Raw genomic sequence first — 17,137 nt, 5'->3', positions numbered from 1 at the left:
GTGTTTGTCCCCAAGCAAACAGGAGGGAGATCCAGGCCCCCCTTCCAAAAGCAGTAGCCAAGGGGAGAGAAGGAAAATCAAAGATACTGAGACAATTCATTTTAGCAAGAAGTGTACCTGCCACCCCAAAGAGTAGAAACCACAATCTTAAAACTAAGATGTATAATTTTTTTTTTTTTGAGACAGAGTCTTGCTCTGTTGCCCAGTCTGGAGTGCAGTGGCACGATCTCGGCTCACTGTAACCTCCACCTCCTGGGTTCAAGCGATTCTCCTGCCTCAGCCTCCTGAGTACCTGGGACTACAGGTGTGTGCCACCATGCCTGGCTAATTTTTTGTATTTTTTTTTAGTGGAGATGGGGTTTTACTGTGTTAGCCAGGATGGTCTCAATCTCCTGACCTCATGATCCGCCCATCTCGGGCTCCCAAAGTGCTGGGATTACAGGCATGAGCCACCGTGCCCAGCCTACGATGTATAATATTTTGTATGAATATAATTCACAAAAGATATTCACAATATTTTTAAATAAAAAAATTACAAAGCTGTTTTTCTTAAAATGCTACAATAAAATTATATCTGTGTGTAAAATGTATCTATTGTATGTGTGCATTTGTGTGTGTGTGAGAGAGAGGGTTATGAATTAGGAAGCATATGTACCAAAACATTAGGAGTAGTTATCTTTGGGTAATGAGATTATGAATGATTTTCATTTTCTTCTTTATACCTTATCAATCACCATCTCAAAATTTACAATCAGAATTCAATATAAGCGATTGCTTTATTTATTTATTTATTTATTTAGTGTGGTGAGGTCTCACCCTGTCACTCACCCAGGCTGGAGTGTGCAGTGGTGCAATCTTGACTCACTGCAACCTCGGCCTCCCAGGGTCAAGCAATCCTCCCACCTGAGCCTCCTGAGTAGCTGAGACCAATCAAAGTTAAGTTTTCTTCAGTTTAAAATAACTGATTATAATTATGTTGTTTAGCCTCATGGTAACCAGAAAACAAAAATCAATAATGGACACCCTAAAAATTAAAAGCAAGGAATTAAAACACACTACCAGAAAAAATTACCTCACTAGAGATAAATACAGGAAGGAAGGGAAGGAGGAAAGAAAAGAAAAGAAGAAAAAAAGAAGGATCAGAGAGAAGAGAAAGAGGAAGGAAGGGAGAAAGAAAAGCAAAAAGAGTAGCAAAACAACCCGAAAACAAGTAAAAAATGGCAGTAGTATGTTTTTACCTGTTAGCAATAACCTTGAATATAAATGAATTAAATTCTCCAATTAAGACTGAGTGGCTGAATGGATTAAAAAACAAGACCCAATTATATACTGCCTACAAGCAACTCAGTTCACCTGTAAAGACACACATAGACTGAAAGTGAAGGGATGAAAACAAAAAAACCAGGAATAGCTATACTTAGATAAAATAGGCTGTCAGTCAAAAAAGGAAAAAAATGAAGATAATTACATCATGAGAAAGAAGTAAACAGCAGCACAACAATTATAAGTGCATATGCAACCAGCACTCAAGCAACTGAACACAGAAGCAAATATTAACAGACCTTAAAGGACAGATGGACTGCAATACACTAATAGAGTACCTCAACGCTCCACTATAATCAACACTCCACTATCATCAATGGATAGATCATCCAGGCAACAACACATCATCAGTTAAACTGTAATCTATACCGAATGGACCTAACATTTACACAGCTTTCCACTCTGCAACTGCATAATGCACATTCCACTGAGTAGCACATGGATTATTCTCCAGGACAGACTATGTGTTAGGCCAAAAAACAAGTCACAGCACATTTTTAAAAACTGAAATCATATCAAGTATCTTTTCTGACCACAGTGGAATAGTACTAGAAATCAGTAACAGGAGGAACTTTAAAAACTATACAAATTTATGGAAATTAAAATACATGCTCATGAACAACCAATAAATACATGAAAAAAATAAAACGGAAATTAAAAATTTATTGAAACAAGAACAGAAACACAACATAACAAATCCTGTGGGATGCAGCAAAGGCAGATGTAAGAGGAAAAGTGCATAGCTATAAATGCCTACATCAGAAAAGTAGAAAGATCTCAAATAGTCAACCTGACAGTACAACTCAAGTAATGAGAAAAACAAGAAAAATAAAATGCTAAAATTAGTAGAAAAAATATAAAGATTAGAGAACAAATTCTAAAAATAGAAACAAAAAAATACAAAAAGCCAATGGCATAAAGAGCTGGGATTTTTTTAAAATCAAAAATGACAAGCTTTAACTGAAAACAAAAAGAAAATAAGATCATAGATGAAAAAGGAGACATTACAACTGATAACACAGATATATGAAGGATTGTAAGAGATTATGAAAACACCTATATAAAAACAACTAGAAAAATCTAGGAGAAATGAACAAATTTCTGGACATAAAACAAATTTCCAAGATAGAATGATGAAGAAATAAAAAATCTGAACAGACCAATAATGAGTAATGTAATTAAAGCAGGAATAAAAAGTCTTCTGTCAAAGAAAAACACAAGAATCATGGTTTTAACTGCTGAATTCTACCAAACGTTTTCAAAAGAGCTAATACCAATTTTACTCAAAATATTCCCCAAAAAATGAAGAGGAAGGAAGGCTTCGAAACTTGTTCTATGAGGACAGCATGACCCTGGTTCAAAAACCAGACCAGGACACAACACAAAAAGAAAACCACAGGCAAATATCCTTGATGAATACAGATGCAAAAAAATCCTCAATAAAATACTTGAAAATTTCATTTGACAACACAATAAAAAGATGATCTGCCATGATCAAGTGGGATTCATCCCAGGAATGTGAGGAGGAGTCAATAAACACAAATAAATAAATGTATGACATCACATTCAGCGAATCAAGAACAAAAACCATATAATCATTTCAGTAGATGCTGAAAAAAATAAAAAACATTCTTTCATGAGAAAAACTGAACAACATGAGTACAGAAAGAACGTATCTCAGTGCAATAAAGGCCATACAGGGACAAACCCACAGCTAACATCATAATCAATGGGGAAAAGTTAAAAGCTCTTCCTCTAAGACCTGGAACAAGTGTGGCTACTTTTACACCACTTTTATTCATCACAGTACTGGAAGTCCTAGGTAGGGCAATCAGGAGAATGCAATAAAAGGCATCCAAATTAGAAAAAGGGAAGTCAAACTGTCTTTGTTTGCAGGGGACGTGATCATATATATACATACACACATACACACATACGCACATACATATACATACACATATAGACATACACACATGTATATACACATACATATATACATATATGCGTGCATATATATACATATATGCGTGCATATATATACATATGTGCGTGCATATATATACATATGTGCGTGCATATATATACATATGTGCGTGCATATATATACATATGTGCGTGCATATATATGTAGAGAACCCTAAAGATTCCACAAAAAAACCTACTAGAAATTATAAATTTAGTCAAGTTGCAAGATACAATATCAATATATAAAAACTGGCCCACACCCATGCACCAATAGTGAAATATCTAAGAAAAAAATCAAGAAATCTATTTCATTACCAAAAAAATGATATCTAGGGATAAACTTCACCAAAAAGACAAAAGATCCCACAATGAAAACTATAAAGCATAGATGAAAGATATTAAAGCAGACACAAGTAAATGAAAAGATATTCCATGTCCATGCACCCGAAGAATATTGTTAAAATATCTATATCACCCAATGTGATCTACAGAATCAATGCAATCCGTGTTAAATTACAAAAGACATTCTTCATAGAACTAGAAAAAAAATCCTGAAATTCACATGGAAATGCAAAATACCTCAGATAGACAAAAGAATCTGGAATAAAAAGAAAAGCTGGAGTCATCACACTACCTGATTTCAAAATATACTACAAATCTATAGTAAGCCAGGTACTATCAAAACAGCATGGGACTATGAAAAAAACGGGTGGGGGAGAGACACAGAAATGAAGGAATGACAGACAGACATAGACAAATGAAACAGAATAGAGAAATCAGAAACAAATTCACGCATTTACAGTCAACTCATTTTTAACAAAGGCACTAAGAACACACATTCAGGAAGGACAATCTCTTCAATAAACTGTGCTAGGAAAACCCAACACCCACATGTACAAGAATCCATCTAGGCCGCTATCTTACCATATACAAAAATCTACTCAGAGTAAAAATTTAAATGTAGGACCTGAAACTATGAAAGTACTAGAGAAGTAAACATAGGATAAACGCTTCATGAAATTGGTTAGGACGAGGAATTTTCTATAACAGATATCAAAAGCACAAGCAACAAAAGCAAAGGTGTAATTACATTAAACTTGTCAAAAACACAAGCAACAAAAGCAAAGGTGTAATTACATTAAACTTGTCAAAAACACAAGCAACAAAACCAAAGATGTAATGACATTAAACTTAAAAGCTTCTGCAAAGCAGAGGAAGCAATCAGTAGAATGAGGAAACAACCCAGAGAATAGAAGAAAGCATTTGCAAACTATGCATCAGCCAAGGAGTTAAGACACAAAATATATAAAGAACTCAAACTACTCAAAAGCAAAAATACAAATAATCTGATTTTTAAAAAATCTACCCAAAACCTTTGTCCCCCACCTTTATTTCTCCTTCTTTTCCCGACCGCCTTTGGCCCCCTCTCCCCTCGCCACCCTTTTTCTTCCTCCTTCTAGCCCAAAACTTTTTCCCCACCATTTTTTCCCCACCGTCATTTCGCAAACCCTTCTCTACTCTCCCGCTCACCACCCTTTTCCCATCCGTCTACCCAAACACTTTCCCCACTGATTTTTCCCACTGTCTTTTCCCCTTCTCCCTGGCCACCTTCCTTTTCCCCGTCCCACACTCATCACCCTCTTTTGCTCCTTCATCTAAGCAAAAACATTTCCCCCTCTTTTCCCAAAGCCTTCTCCCCACTCCTGCTGCTCACCACCCTCTTTTACCCCTTCATCTACCCAAAACTGTTTTCCTCACCGTCTTTCCCTCCGCTCCTCCTTGCCACGCTCTTTGCCTTCTCCAGCTACCCAAAAACATTTCCCCACCGTCTTTACGCAAAGCCTTCTCTCCACTCCTGCTCACCTTCCTCTTTTCCCCCTCCATCTACCCCCCAAAATTTTCCCCACCGTCTTTTCGTAAAGCCTTCTCCCCGCTCCTGCTCACCTCGCTTTTTTCCCCCTCCATCTATGCCCCCAAATTTTCCCAACTGTCTTTTCACAAAGTCATCCCCCCTTTCCACTCGTCTTCTTTGACCTATCCTGCTTGCCACTCTCTTTTTTGCCCTCCATCTACCCCAAACTATCTTCCTTTTCCCAACCCTCTTTCCCCACTTCATCTACCCACTTTTTACCCACCGTCTTTTCTTTCTCCACCGTCTTTCTTTTCTGCCACTATCTTTTCGCAAAACCTTGTCTTCCTCCCCCTAGCTACCCTCTTTTCCCCCGTCTAACCAAAACCATACTCCCCATTTTTTTTCACAAAACCTTCTCTCCCTACTGCTCACCCTCGCCTCCTCCGTTTATTACCCTCTCTTTCCTCCTACTTTCCTCCACCCTCTTTTCCCCCTCCATCTACCCATAAACTTTTTAGCCACCATCTTTCTGCAAAACCTTCCCTCCCTCCCGCTCCCCACCCTGTTTTTCCCCCTCCATCTACTCAAAACTTTTTTCCCACCATCTTTTTCCTATCGGCTTTTTGCAACGCCTTCTCCTGCTCGCTATCCTCTTTTCCCTTTGGCACTAACCACCCACTTTACTCCTAACCACCCTCTTTAACCCCCTCCATCTATCCGAAAACTATTTTCCTTCTCCTACCACTCCAGCCGCGCTGCCGTCTCTGTTGCCGCCACCACCAACCACAGCGAAGCCAGCCACGTTGTCCTGGCCCCAGCATCCAGCGTACAGCCGCTGATAACCCATTCCTGGTTCTCTAAGCCAGGCAGTAAGCAGCTCTACAGGAAAAGAAGGCAACTTGGAAGGGCCTGACTTCCCTTCAGCAGCATTCATATACTGAGGTTATATACAGGAGGATTCCTGGACTGCACGTTCTGATTGGATGAGAAGAAATCTCCAGGGTTGCTCAGATTGGACGTTATTATCATGTTCTGATTGGATGAGAGCAAGCCTGAAGCCAACCAATCACAGCATGAAAATAAAGTCCAATCAGAGTAGGCCTAAAGGTTTTTCTCTCATCCAATCAGAACATGTAGTCCAGGAACAGCGTGTGCCTTAACCTCGGCATATAAAGCATGCTGAGGCGGTGTCTGCTCGTTTCAGGCGCTTCAGTGTCAGCGCTCAGTATCTGGGTTAGAGAACTACGAGAAGGGGTTGCTAGCAGCCCCCACCAGCGGCGCTGGCTCTCTGCGGTTGGTGGTGGCGACAGAGCAGTAAGAGGGTCGCCGGCAGCGGGAGCTTCTCCTGCCGGACAGGAGGACCAGTAGAAGGGAGAGGCACCGGCACATGCTGGAGGCTGGAGCTTGCGTCGCCTCAGCTCGCCTCACTGCAGTTGGAGGTGATGTCGGACACTGTAGCTTGGCCAGAGTGATAGAAATATTGTTGCATAGGTGAGTTATCCGGGGCTGCACTACCTGTCTCTGGGGGCAGGGGTTGGGTGTCCTATTGTGGCTTACTGCCCGAGGCTGCCCTGTCTGTAGTAGGGGGCTGGTTGGGGGGCACTCTTCAGGGTTGCATTGCTGGCGGTGGGGTGGGTTGGCTGCCTATCGGGGGCTACATTACCTCAGGTGATCCACCTGCCTCGGCCTCCCAAAGTGCTGGGGTTACAGGTGTGAGCCACTGCGTCTGGCCGTATGTAATGTTTTAAGGCAAAGAATCACAACCAAAACAAGGCTTTAAGAACTTTTGCCTCAAAGAACCTGCGGTGTTGAGCCCTCTTTTATTCTTAGTATTACTACCTTTGGTGTGAACTCTTTCTATTATTATTATTATTATGTTTTTGATGATTCCTCTAGTTTATGCATTTTCTTGACTGCTTTAAGACAATCTACATTGTATCATTTTTCAGAAATGTGTAAGGCCTATAATTTGGACACTTTTTAGTTATTTTTAACATTATGAGCATGTAAGATATTGTTGATATATGGAAGAATATTATGTATAAATACCACTAGATAGCTTGTATTGAAGAGATATCTAAATTTTTGTTCAGAGTTGATTGGGTGCATTTTCGTAGGTGTGTTTCTCAATACATTGTGTCCACGTTTTAAAGCATATAGAAATTTGAATACTATTTAACCTTATAGAGTCCTTTGTTTATAGGTTTAATATTTTTAAAGACTAAAGATGTCACAGCCCCCTTTAAGATTGAGTAATATTAATAAAATTTGAGATATACAGGGTTAGAATCCAACAGATTCAGAGGTGCCTCTGCCACCCAGGCTAGAGGGCAGTGGTGCAATCACAGCTCACTACAGCCTCGACCTCTCCTGAGCTCAAGTGATCCTACCACCGCAGCCTCCCAGGTGGCTGGGACTACAAGCATGCGCCACCATGCTCAGCTAATTTTTTGTACTTTGTAGAAGGAGGGTTTTGCCATGTTGTCCGGGCTGATCTCAAACTCCTGGGCTCAAGTGACTCGCCCACCTTGGCCTTCCAAAGTGCTGAGATTGCAGATGTGAGCCACAGTGTCTGGGTGCGGTCTTGGCTCTTGTTTATTAAAAGTCTGTTGCCTGGCACGGTGGCTCACGCCTGTCATCCCAGCACTTTGCGAGGCCGAGGCGAGTGATCACGAAGTCAGGAGATGAGACCATCCTCACTAACACGGTGAAACCCCGTTTCTACTAAGTGTAGTATAGATTGAAGTCAGGTAATGTAATACCTCCAGATTTGTTCTTTCTGCTTAGTCTTGTTTTGGCTATGTGGGCTCTTTTTTGGTTCTATATGAATTTTAGGATTACCAGGAGACACCGGGTGCCGCAGCAGCTTCGGGAAAACTTGAGGATGCATCCTGGAGAAGAGACACCTCCTGTCCATGGCGCTGACTACTGAGGACAGAGCTTCGGTGTGGCTTCTCCGCGGTCGGCTTCTTTGAGGCCTTTTTCTTTCATGGTGTGTACAGAAGCTTTCGTTTTCTGGAGTGTTCTGTGTATTTCTGCTAGATTCTCGCTCCTTTTCTTTTTTCTCTCTTGCTATCTTACCATTAATTTTACAGTAGTGCTCACTCCCTGAGGGCTTTTGAAGTTGGAAAGTGTAGGAGGCTTTAGGATTGTTTCTGAGGGAAACTCCCCGAGAAGTTGGAGAGAGAGGAAGGCTCTGGCTGTGGGAGGAAGACGAAGCCCAGCACAGGTGGGGTGTTGGGGCCAGGCCCCAGTTTGTATGTTGGAAGAAGTGAGTTCGAACTCCATAAAGGAGTTACCTGTCTTCCATCATCTTGGAGGTAGGAAAACTTGTCTTCTTGTTGGAAGCAAGTAAAACTCCTGAAAAAGGAGACATACAGCAAAATAAACTTTAGATCTTGACCAAATTTTTGGAGATCAGGGATGTCTTTTTTTATGGAGTTCGAGCTCACTTCTTCCAGCAGGCAAATTCATTTTTTTTCCTCCTCCTAGGATGGTAGAGAGCAGTCTACAGCCTGAGACCCATCACAAGGTAAGAAACTGGGTTTGGAATCTGTCTTGCAAATTCCTTTTAAAGAATAAAGTCAACGTTTAACAGCCAGCTGGTGTTAACTTCTGCTTACACTTAGAGTGCTCAGAAATCATATAATTTGTGTGACCATTGTTAGTTTAGCAGAATTTTGTCCTAGCTGAAATTTGGTAATAAGATTAAAAGAGTTTTGTTTAAAGGAGCACAATTGTGTAAAAATCAGTTTAAAAGGTAACATCGAAGATTTTGTGTGTGTGTGTGTATGTGTGAATGTTTGTATTTGAAAGGCCTTCATGTTTTTGGTTTTTTTGTTTGTTTTACTCTCCGAAGACCTTGTCTTTTTTTCTTTCTTTTTTTGTTTTTTTCTATTCAGTTGACTGAGTGTTCTGTGTTCACTTGATTTTTTGTGTGTGTGTGTGACTAAAATGGTTATTGCAACAGAGGCTACACTTGGGTTTTTAAGGAAGAGTGTAGTTTAATTTTATGTTTAATTTGGCTCAAAGAAAAATATTAGTGTTTCCCCCTAGCACCACCAGGCTTTTTTTTTCCTGTAGGTTATGATGGAAGTTTTGGTATTTGATTTTCAACTGAGTTGTTTCCTTTAATGTTCAAATTTAAGGCTATTTAGCTGACAGCTGTCTAGGGTTGTGAATCAGGTTATCAAGAATCTGAGAGTCTAAGATAGGAAAATAAAGGGGGATCTTTAAAGCTGTGAAACGTACGGTAACAGTTCAATGAGTTCACCTTGCGCACTGTCTAGACAGAACCAATTTATTTAGAGGAATTGCAGTGGAGAAAGAGTAATTCATGCAGAGCCGGCTGTGTGGCAAATCAAAGTTTATTACTCAAATCAGTCTCCCTGAGCATTCGGGGATCAGAGGGTTTTTGTTTGTTTTGTTTTTGTTTGTTTGTTTTTTGAGGTGGAGCCTCACTGTGTCACCCAGGCTGGAGTGCAGTAGTGAAATCTCTGCTCATGGCCACCTCTATCTACCTCCCGGTTTCATGCCATTCTCCTGCCTCAGCCTTCCGAGTAGCTGGGATTACAGGTGCCCACCACCACGTCTGGCTAATTTTTTGTATTTTTAATAGAGATGAGGTTTTATCATGTTGGCCAGGATGATAATGAACTCCTGACCTCGTGATCTGCCTGCCTCAGCCTCACAAAGTGCTGAGAATTACAGGCATGAGCCACCGCATGTGGCCAGGGATCAGAGTTTTTAAAGATAGTTGGTGGGTCGGGGCTTGGGAAGTAAGGAGTGCTGATTGGTCAGGTTGGAGACAGAATTCATAGAGGTTTGAAGTTAGGTGTTTTTGCTGTCTTCTGTTTATGGGCGTGATGGCACATCTGGTTGGGCCAGATTATTGGCCTGGGCAGGGTCTGCAACATATATCAAGCACTGATCTTAGGCTTTACAGTAGTGATGTCACCCGCAGGAGCAGTTTGGGGAGGTTCAGATTTTTGAAGCCGGAGACTGCGTGACCCCTAAACTGTAACTTCTAATCTTGTAGCTAATATGTTAGTCCTGCAAAGGCAGACTGCTCCCCAGGCAAGAAGGGGTTCTTTTTTTCGGGAGAGGGCTGTTATCAATTTGCTTTCAGAGTCAAACTGAACTAAATTCCTTCCCAAAGTTAGTTCAGCTTATGTCCAGGAATGAACAAGGACAGCTTAAGGGTTAGAAGCAAGATAGAGTCGGTTAGGTCTTTCACTGTCATAATTTCCTCAGTTATAATGCTGCAAAGGCGATTTCAGTACTTCATTGGTATGTCTAATAGATTTTTAGATGTATTTGTGTGTTGTGTACAGAATGTTCCACTACTAAAAATATTTAAAAGACCTCTAATTAATTGGCTTAAAAAAAAATGAAAGTGCTTAAGTTCAATACTAAAAAAGACTAGTCAGATGCTTTTTCAAGTTTATGTAACTTAAGTAAAATCTTTAATAAATAAACTAGCTTTAAAATTATTGGTAAAGTAATATTAGAAATGTCGTAAGAATTGACAGCATACATTTTCTTTTACATTTAGTAATCAAGTAATTTTATACATATTCCTGCCAAATACTATAAGGTGTTGAAATTTGGCATTGGATCTTCAAAATTATAAACCCAGCTCAAAACAATGATCTTTACTTAAGTAATTTTTAATAAGTAAGACATTGATAGGGCTTAATGAAAATAGCTGCATGGTGAATGTAGTAAGATGACTAGCACTTCTAATCCTGTGGCTTTTGGCAGTCTAGTCAACAGACAGTAAGGAAAAGACTGTTACTGCCTTTGTTTCAAAGCTGTTTTTTATGTGTATAACTTCACATATTAAATATACAAGAAGGATCTTGCAGGACATCTACAAAGTGTCTGATGGTGGTGGTTGTCAGAGTAGGTAGAGAAAAACAGTTATTTATATTTTGTATGTAATAATATCTTTATTTAAATGATGATTGAAAAAATGTCAACGTTTATTAACTTGGGGTAATTGATAGTCTTTGATTTGTTAAATTTTTCTCTACCCTCTTCTAAATGAAAAAAATTAGCAAAACTGTGGTGCTTTTTCTGTGACCAAAGAAAGTTAAGTTTAAGAGTGATAAAATTGTCATACTATTGGATCTAAATTTGGACCCTATATAAATGTTTTAAACGCTTGTAGTTAAAATTGTAACATAATTTTTTGATAATAACAAGAAATGCCCCCCGAGGCCCATTAAAATCCAGAGCTATCAGTGGCTACCGTCTAACCCCAGAATCTCTGAATTGTGGACACAGATATATATTCCTATAAGAAAAATTTCCATGATTGGTTTTGGGTATAAATATGTCTTTAAGAGAAAGGAGTCCTGAAAGCAGAACCTTGCCTTGTTTTGCTACTTATTTCCTACCAAATCTGGATGTGTTAACAAGGAAAATGGGAGGGGAACATATTTGCAGTATAAAATAAATGATGCTTAATATAAAATGATCTTGTAGTTTATTATATAAAGCACAACACATTTGACAGCAAAAGGAAGTGCTTAGAAGCAAGACGTCAGAAAGGAGGCATAGGTGAGAAGCCTAGTTATAAGTTTTATTTTTTTACTTATAACATTTTCTAAATAAAGCTCCTCAATGATATTAAAAAAGAAGAATTTATGTTTTTATCAAAGACAGGCATGCCAGGAATTTTTTCAATTAAAACTATAAATTATTGTTATGTAAGTACTTATGGTTAATTTATTTTAGAAATTATTGACAATAGGAGTTAGTCACAGCAGAAGGGATGATCTAACCATCTATATTCCATAATACTTATCTTGGTGATTTACACTCTTACTGTTGGTAAAATTAACACTTAACTGGAACAAGAGAGCTTTTATTTGTGCTTGATTGTTGAACCATTATTTATGTATGGGGGACCCAATTTTAAGAATTTGAAGCAATTAAATTAACACTACACACACACGCCCACCACACATGCATATATTTATATACACACAGGCATTTATTTATATATATGTATATACACCCACATACGTGTGTACATATAAATACACACATGCGCACAAACACACACACAATTTTACACTTCAAGCATATGGGAAAAATAACATGTGAAATAGGGGTTAGAATCAGGGAGGCAGGGCATCACAGGTTTAGGTTATAAATCTGATGGTATTTTTATATTTGGATTCTGAATTTTCTTTGAGCTCCCTAGCAACAAAATGTAAAAAAATACAAGGAAGTCATGATCAGGTTTGCGTAGCCCTGAAGAAAAACAATATGCGCATAAATATATGTGTACATGTATGTGCCTGTAAAGATACAAATATGCATTTTTCTTCAGGGCTGCATTTCACTTTGTATTACTTTGCTGTAATAAATCATAGCTATGAGTATAACTGTATGCTGAGTCCTGTGAGTCCTTCTAGGGAACACTGAAACTGTGGATGATCTTGGGGATTTCCAACATACTGTACTGTATATTTAACATTCTGAATGTTCCTTTCTGTTCTTATGCTCTCAATTTTAATTTATTTTTATTTTATTTTATATTTTTAAGACGGGGTCTCACTCTGTCACCCAGGCTGGAGTGCAGTGGCACAATCTCGGCTCTCTGAAATCTCCACCTCCTGGGTTCAAGCGATTCTCCTGCCTCAGCTTCCTGAGTAGTTGTGGTTACAGGCACCCGCCACCATGCCTGGCTAATTTTTGTATTTTTAGTAGAGACGAAATTTCACTATGTTGGCCAGGCTGGTCTCAAACTCCTGACTTCAGGTGATCCACCCACCTGGGCCTCCCAAAGTGCTGAGATTACAGGTGTGAGCCACCACACCCAGCCTGCTGTCTTTATTTTAAAAATAGCATTCTTTAAATTTTTAAGTATTTTTTAGATATTAATAATTTACCATTTTTTGAAGTTTTCTTCTCATTCCTTGTTTTTCCTCGAAATTGTGTTGTTTTTCTTTCATGTTAATAAAGTTTTTGTTTTTTTGAGACAGTCTCTTTCTCTCGCCCAAGCTACAATGCAGTGGCACAATCTCAGCTCACTGCAACCTCCACCTCCTGGGTTCAAGAGATTCCTGTGCCTCAGCCTCCCAAGTAGCTGGGATTACAGGCGTGTGCCACCATCCCTGGCTAAATTTTGTATTAGTAGAGATTAGATTCCACCATGTTGGCCAGGCTGGTCTCAAACTCCTGTCCTCAAGTGATGCGCCTGTCTCGGCCTCTCAAAGTGCTGGGATTACAGCATGAGTCATCGCGTCTGGCCAACTTTTAGATCTTAAATACTTTACACGCACACACACACAGTAACTGTGATGATGGATGTGTCGATTGTAGTAATCATTTCAGAATGTATATATATATTAAATCATCATTTACACCTTAAATTATATAAATTTTGTCAATTATATCTCAAGCTGGAAAAAAAAAATGTAAATCTACTCCTAAATGTGAGACAATTGGAAGTTCCTGTCCATGGGCTAGGGTAAGTTAGTGGAGAGCTAACTTTATTGTTGGGGGCTTTCTAAATGTATGTCTTTTCTTTGAACATACATGTATTTCTTTTTCTTGAATATTTAGTTTGTTGAGGAAAGTATTGCGTGGTTGGTTGCCTGGTAAGATACGTGTGTCATTGTCAGACTTGGAAGCGAGATAAAGGAAAGAGGCTGCTGGTTTATGGTATAGAGATTTTCACTCGTTAAGGAAGTAGGATTATTGTAGAAATACTATTTGACAGTTCAAGTTTGTAAAACACAGGTGAAGGTAATCATTGAAGGGTCCCTTCCTCTGAGATCACCAAACTACCTGTAGACTGGTTGGTAGACTCACGGAGACCACGTGTTATTGGACAATAGTTAGAAGCATACTGCCCTAGGCAATAAAAAGGTGGTTGTTGAGGGCAGCAAGAGGCGGTGTAACATACCAGTTCATTTTTCTTTAGCAAGCACTTACTGATTGCCTTTTAAAACTCCCAACCATAGGGGATAAAACAATTACAAGAAAGATACCTTCCCTGCTCCCATGGAATTTACATTCTAGTACAACAGTGGATATTAAACAATATATCATCTGGTTATGTAATTGCAGTTGTTATAAGAACCATATAGGAGAGGCTTACTGCTGTGGGGGTTCAGGATGGCGTCTCTGGAAGTATGAATAAGGAAAGTGGTGGGAGAATAAAAGGAGAGTGGCAGAGACTCAGACTGAGAGACTAATTGGGATAATGACAACTGTGGGATCCAATGAGGTATATAATGTGTTTAGTGCCTGGTACTTGTGCTCAGTAAGTGCTGATTAGTAATTGTTTATAGCAATACTGTTATCTTGGGTGATCAAATAGAAGATCCCTAGCAAGTAATTTATAAAGAAACAAATCTTGTGTCAACTCTATAATAAAACAATATATCCTTAGAATCATTTATCACTTAAAAATCCCTTATTTTATAGAAATTTTTGTGTTTCAAAAGTATAGCTAGGGCAGTCCCCCTTCAGGGCGGATACTTGAAGGAGATGAAATCACCTCATAAAGGTGTCTGTGCTCCCATGTTCATTGCAGTGTTATTCAGAAGGTGGCCAAGATATGGAAACAACCTAAATGTCTGTTGATGGCAAATCAATAAAGGAAATGTGTGTGTATGTGTGTGTTTATACAACATATTATTCAGCCTTTAAAAAGAAGGATATTCTGTCATTTGCCACAACATGGATGGACCTGGAGGACATTATGCTAAGTGAAATAGACCACACACACACACACACACACACACAAATATTATATAATCTCACTTATATGTGGAATATTTTTAATTTTAATGCATATGTGGAGTATTTTTAAAAAGTCAAATATACAGAGATGGAGAATAAAACAGTGGGTACCTTGGGCAGGAGGAGGAAGGAAATGGGATCATACAGATAGCAAAGTGGCAGATAATGTAGAATGAAGAAGTCTGGAGAGCTTATGTGTAACAGGAAGACTATAGTTCATAAAATCGTATTAGGGATTTTTATTAAATAAGTAATTTAGCTGCTCATCACACACACACACACACACACACAAACACAATGGTAGATATGTTGCTTCACTATAGTAACCATTTTACTATCTATATACATCCCATGATACCATTTTGTAAGTCTCATATACACAATGAAATTTTTTCTTAAGGTGTTGGGGCAGAGATCAGGCTTAACTTTGTGGTTGTATCTGTAGCACCCAGCATAGCGCCAGACACATAGAAGATGTTCAGTCATTTTTTTAAGTATCTGAAATATTTACCAGAAATTCTAGTCTCTCAGTTGAGAGACATCTAGGAAGGATACGTGATTTTAGATATGAATAAAAGAAGTATTCTTCCTTTTTTTTCTTACTTACAGTGTTGGTATTGGTGCTGTTTCTTTAGGGACATTATTGATGGCCTTTTAGTTAGAATTTCAGTATTATCCTTTCTGTAGCCAGCAGGGATCTGTTGGGATGAAGTCTTACTTTTCTTTTCTTGGGGGAAATTGGTGCTAACTTTCCAGCACTTAGACTCACAGTGTATTAGTTATCTATTGCTGCAAAACACATTACTTCAAAATTTAGCAGTTTAGAACAACAGACATTTATCATCCTGCAGTTTGTACGGGTCAGGGAGATGGGAGGGGCGTAGCTGGGTGCCTGTGGTGCAGGGTATCCTGGGGTTGCAGTCAAGCGGTTGGCTGGGACTGTGTCATCATCTGAGAGCTTTACTGGGGCAGGGGATGATGTGCTTCCAAGTTCACTCCCCTGATTGTTGGGAGGAGGACTTCCGTGTCGTGTGGGCGTCTTCCTGGTTAGTATTTGTTACCTGGTGTCTAGAGCTGATGTACTGGGTGCTTTCCCCCAGCATGGTTATTTTCTTTGTTTTTTCTCTCATTTAGATAAAAACTTACGTGAATTTTAGTGTAAACCTCACCCCCATTATGGTCTAAGGGGCCTTTTAGAAAATGAGTAGAATGACCTTTTGAAGAATTTTCTGAGTGAAAGGAGAAACAAATTAACTGTTGTTCACTGAGTGCTTTACTTAATGTTATGCCTTCTTTTGCTAAATTCTCTTGTTTGTTGAAATCTTATATCTTAAGTTGCTGATAGTTTGTTAATAGAGATCATCATTAAAAGGGGATTATATTTCTTCATGCAGCTTAGCTTTACATTTCTTCCATTATATCCCTAGATTTCCATAATATAGCATGAAATGTTTTAAAAAGGGTTTTTTCCCAATTGTGTAAAAGTAATGTATCTAATTGAAAAGAGAAACTCATTAAAGTAAAAAGTTTTAAAAATCATCTTCTTCTTACCTCTCAAATACAATGGACCTCATAGTTATAATTTTGCTGAAGGTTTTTTCCTCCTCATTCTAGGCATAATTATTTTCTTATATGTGTTCCAGTATTACTTTTTTGTGAAAAATGTAGTCACAAATGTGGTCTAATTTTATTTTACACTTTAAAAATTATTAACGAGATGGTCATATTTTTATATATTTACTGATCTCTTATCTTTGAATTGCCCCATATTTCTTGAACAGTTTTTCCAATAAATATTGTTATTAGTAGACAAGACAACCTTATCTGTTAGTTATGTAAACTTTTTGGTAGCTGATTGTATGTCGATTCTTTTACCTCCTGTTTGTTTCTTTATTAGCAGTGTCTTTTTGTGACAGAATTCATTCATTTTCTTGTAGGAAAATATCAGTGTTGTTATAGGGGCTGTTTGTTTGTCTTGCTTAGGAAAATCTTTCTCAATCCAATAATATTCTTTAGTATTTTTCCTAATAGCTTTATGGCTTTGTTTTTTTCTTAATCTCTCTGTCTGTCTCTTGCATGCATGCACACATACACACACACACACACGCGCGCGCGCTCTTTGAGATGGGTCTCATTCTATCACCCAGGCTGGAGTGTTGCAGCGCAATTATGGCTCACTGCATTCTTAACCTCCCACGCTCAAGAGATCCTCCCATCTCAGCCTCTACCAAG

At 38.7% G+C, this 17,137-nt stretch overlaps 1 protein-coding gene across 3 annotated transcripts in view; it reads left to right on the top strand.

The window, feature by feature from the left end:
• Positions 1 to 6,316: 6,316 nt before the first annotated feature.
• LOC129011854 (lysine-specific demethylase PHF2-like) overlaps positions 6,317 to 17,137 on the top strand; it is a 77,647-nt gene continuing 66,826 nt past the window's right edge. For all 3 annotated transcript variants that reach the window (XM_063650705.1, XM_054447171.2, XM_054447170.2), the window contains exons 1-3: positions 6,317 to 6,631; positions 7,976 to 8,132; positions 8,633 to 8,672. The gene's annotated coding sequence lies outside the window, so the exon portion shown is untranslated. The remainder of the gene's footprint in view (positions 6,632 to 7,975; positions 8,133 to 8,632; positions 8,673 to 17,137) is intronic.

Source organism: Pongo pygmaeus, chromosome 14 (genome assembly GCF_028885625.2).
Source record: "Pongo pygmaeus isolate AG05252 chromosome 14, NHGRI_mPonPyg2-v2.0_pri, whole genome shotgun sequence".
Lineage (NCBI taxonomy): Eukaryota > Metazoa > Chordata > Mammalia > Primates > Hominidae > Pongo > Pongo pygmaeus.
This window is presented reverse-complemented; position numbering and strand designations above follow the sequence as displayed.